The following is a 4443-nucleotide window of genomic DNA, read 5'->3' on the forward strand; positions in this document are numbered from 1 at the left end:
TACGCAGTTGTTCAGGCCCCACCGGGCGTATGCACAGACATACTTTGACGACATCTTCTTCCGGGGCGCGAAAGGACAGATGAGGAAAACCAAATCGTCGCGGTGCTCGAGTGCATGCGCCGAATAAGCTGTAAGGTAATGCCGGAAAGTGCATTTTTGGCACGGAAAAAGTTCCCTTTTAGAGTACTTCATTGGAAAGCGTGGCCTTCGAGCAGATCCCGCTAGGGTCAAGGCCATTGTGGACTGGCCGGTTCCAAAGAACCAAAAGGACTTGCGCAAGTGGCTTGGCCTCGCCAACTGCTTGCACAAGTATAGCTAAGATTATGCTGAAATGGTATGGCCATTGTCTGATCTCCTTAGGAAGATGCGGAATGGGTGTTGGGACATTGAGCATCGAGAGGCTTTTGACGGGGTCAAAAACAGCCTTCTTCATGCAGGCGTTGCCAGACCCTGATCGTTTTATCAGTGTCGTGTGTGACGCTTCAGACTTTTCCCTCGGATGTGCACTGCTGTAAGCAGACGCCGAGGGGGAGATAGGATGATCGCGTTCAAAACTCGCCAGCTTCAGGTCGCAAAAAGAAACTACTCAGTACATGACAAGGAAATAATTGCGATGAAGTGTGCACATATCAAGTTCAGGGTGCGCCTGCTTGGCTCAAAGCCGTTTGTGATCTTCACAGATTACGCGTCACTACGCACTTCGACTCAGTCGCCTCACCTCTCGCAGAGGCCAGATGGCTCTCATACTTTGCAAAATATAAATTTGAGGTGAAGTGTAAGCCAGGAAAGCAGAATGCTTTGGCTGACGCGTTATCGCGCAGACCAGATGTGAGCTTGCTCATGTTACGACAGTGACGTCGTCCGTGATGGTGTTGATCCGTGCCACTTACGCGGGTGATAGTATGTGCGTAGCGCCGCTACATACTCTCGGGATCAAGGAGTCCGAAAACTCGGACAAGAAGTTGTCGGCGCGTTTACGCGTACGGTTACACCGGTATTCATTGAATAACGGGTTGCAGAAATATAACACTGACTCGACGGATACGCCACGAATTGTGGTTCTTCGTGATGAGAACTTTAAGTACTGTGTCCTTCAGGATACCTTCGAAACTCTACTTAAAGGTCATCTCTGTCGTGAGAAGATCTACAGCTTTGTGAGTTGCCTCTACTGGTTGCCCAAGCTGTACAATTGAACGAGCACATATGTGCGCACGTGTGAGACGTGTCAAAGGGTGACTCTTCGAAGGACATCTCGTCAGACTCAAGAACAGCATCCACCGCGAGAATAGCTTCGAGGATGACGTCGCCGTCTTTCCCTCCTGTCATACCGTTGACAAGGGTATATAGCGGTGTGCTATCGTTTACGGTAGACACACCATGGGTCAGGATCGAAGCCCTACGTCTACAGATATCATACGGCTTTGCCGTCTTCTCTCTGTAGAGATTTCTCATCGAAATAAGAACCCGGCGTCGTCCAGTGTCTCCACTCCCTACCCTTGACGTTATTAACAACATCCGACGAAGAGCTGCTATTTCCGTTGTCTTCATCCAGTGGTAACGTGCCACTCCACGCGCATCAGCCGAGCCTTGCCTAGAATGCCTTGGAGCTCGTCCGACGATGCCACTCTTGGCGAGCAGCAACCGCTTCGAAACGTGAGCAGTGCTCAGTGAGTTACCTACCACACCACGCGCATCGCGAGGTCTCGCATTTGATGCCTTAGACCTCGTCCGATCATGTCATTCTTGACACGCGGCAACTGCTTTGTAACGTGAGCAGTGCTCACTGATATACATGACACTCCATTTGATTCACTGAGGTCTCGCCCTTGATGCCTCGGTCCTTGGCCGACCATGCCACTCTATGCTGCGTCTGCTCCAATATTTGAGCAGCGCTCTGTGGGTTATGTACCACTTTACGTTCAGCCCGCGAGACACAATCGGGACTCTTGTCCAAAACATCTTCGGTGTTCGACAATTCGGATACTTCAATATCTAGCACATTGACCGTCCTGGTTCATTGCCCGCATCTGTAGCGCTTCTGCTTCCTAGCAGAGGTGGGTTCAGGAATCACCAAAGCTCTACAAGGAGATGTGCGCGTAGCAAGGTCTTTGACCTCCAGTCAATCCATGGCTCATGGTATTCCAACCATGCCATAACAAGGATACGGTCATACCTTGCTAAGTCTAAGACAAATCAGCGTTCCAGCGATCGGAGTGGATCTTGACACCAATGTCCACAGAAACTCTCGGCACATCGACACAAGACCCCGTCGCTACCGCTATGAAACCGTGACAGTGTCACTCAACCGCGCTTCCAGTGCTTCAGCATACAGTTGACTTTCTCCGATCGTGGTGCGTCAATCATAATTACTCGAAATCGACAAGGATGGCTTATCAAAGCCCTTCACGGTCGCTTTTACGACCAGCAAGCCCGGCTAGCACATTGTTTCCGTGTTAAGGAACTCGCAGCTCTTCGGGGCTGGGCTCTGCTGCCCTCTACCTCTTCGAGGTTCAACAGAGGTCAGTTATAACCCACTGATGCTCCGTGCGTACTCGGTGTTCTCGTTCCCGGCGTCAAACCATACGGGATAGAAGCGGGACGTCGGGATAATGGACCTTTACGCACCTTGCGCAAAAGACAACCCATCCGAAGGTGACGGGTGTCTCCACAAAAAAAACACCGTCGAGTATTTACACGCTGCTCTGCAGCTCGGAGCCCTCCCTCCTCATTTTTGGCATGGCTTAGATTCATTGGCTCAGGCCCGCTCGCAGGCTCTAAGGGTGTGCAATCCAACCAAGTCGTGTCGACTTAAAGTTAAAATCGGCATTCAATCCCACTTACACCCCTTCTTCAAAAGAAGACGGATGCACACGAAAAACTTCTTTTTTACAACGTTAGTGCTGAAGCCCTCCAAAGAGACGGTTACTGCGACCACCTCTGGGAGAGGATCTGCAGCCTTCCCGGCAATAAGAGCTCCCAACTCTTGGACAAAGTCCACAAACTTTCTTGCCCTGTCGAAAATACTAGCTGTAGCAGAAAGGGTGTACTCAGCACACGCAGAAGTTGACGCTTCAGCTTTTCCAGGAGGGGAACACAGCTAACTACACATTAGTGCACATTATCGCGCTCGGCCCCCGAGCTTGGACATAGCTAGCGCCACGCGCTGTTGCTCATTTTGGAGCATGGTGGATGCCATAGCCATCTCGGCCAGCAGGAAATTCTCTTCATCCTTACCCTCGAAGGTCTTAACACTGACCATGAGCGGCCTTGGCCGGAAGGAGTCACCCGTCGTCGACGATGGCGTTACAGACGCTGTCGGCGCTGACGGCCTTTGCTGTAAGTGCCCTAACGGAGCATTTTCATGATTTGAAAACGCCTCTAGGCGCGCGCTTATGGCCTCGGACCCTTGCGCAACGAGGTGCTCCACGCCCTCTGGGCATCAGCTTATTAAGCCCATCCTGCATGCCCTGGGGCAAATAGGAGTATTCCTTTATCCTCACAGAAGATCAGTCATAACGACTCAGGCGTAGATTGACTTCGAGAACTACCAAGTGCAGTGAGGTTGTCGTAGCTCTTATCTTAGAGCAAGATAAGCTAAGGTCGCCGACCTCATGTTGTTAAAAGAACCAGTACAAGTGTAGTGAATCGCAATTTGCCTTGGTAAGGCTTTACCAAGGCACGAAACACTGTTTTTCAAAACCAAAAATGTATTTTATTGTTTGAGCTGCGACTACGGTGTAGCCACATTGCTGAGTTATTACTCCAAAATACAATTCTATGTACGGTCACATAATCTCGTGCGACTCAACCGTTCTCACAAGGGCACGTATCACCCCGTTACAAACCGTATGTCAGTTAGGGTCGGTGGAGTGGAAGGATTGTACATTACAAATACAAGAATCAGGATCTGAAGTGAATAAGGATGACTTATCCTGATCACAAGGTATTGTTACCGCCACGTGCCCACCGTACAGTGCAATAAAACTCCATGAGTTAGAAGCGAGAAAAACTATTCCCAGAAGCTGTAAGTCTCCCCTCACTACCTTCGGCAAAAGCCCTGGAAAATTTTTGCCAATGAAATGCGTGTAACTAAGTCTCAGTATCTCATCGATACTTTGTTACTGATCAATATTCACATTTGATTTGTGTACAGATTATGCGCTTTCTCTTTCTGTAATTATGAACAAGGCAGCGAGATCATCTATCTACATGCAAATTATCTAACTGCTCGTGCAGTAGACAACAATCTAATCGAAGGGTTGCTGAAGATCTAAATGGGAGTATGTTCTTTTTGTATAGGATCCTTTTATGTTTTTGTCCTTTTTTCCCGGATACCTTTCTCTTGATTTCAGTATGAACGAGTCTGTATTAGGTCAATGTCACTAATAAAACGAAAAACAAAACCAGTATCTGTTCCTTCCTTCAACTTATCAGCAAATGAAG

The sequence above is a fragment of the Plasmopara halstedii genome (assembly GCF_900000015.1).
Source record: "Plasmopara halstedii genome assembly, contig: Scaffold_470, whole genome shotgun sequence".
Taxonomy (NCBI): Eukaryota; Oomycota; class Peronosporomycetes; order Peronosporales; family Peronosporaceae; genus Plasmopara; species Plasmopara halstedii.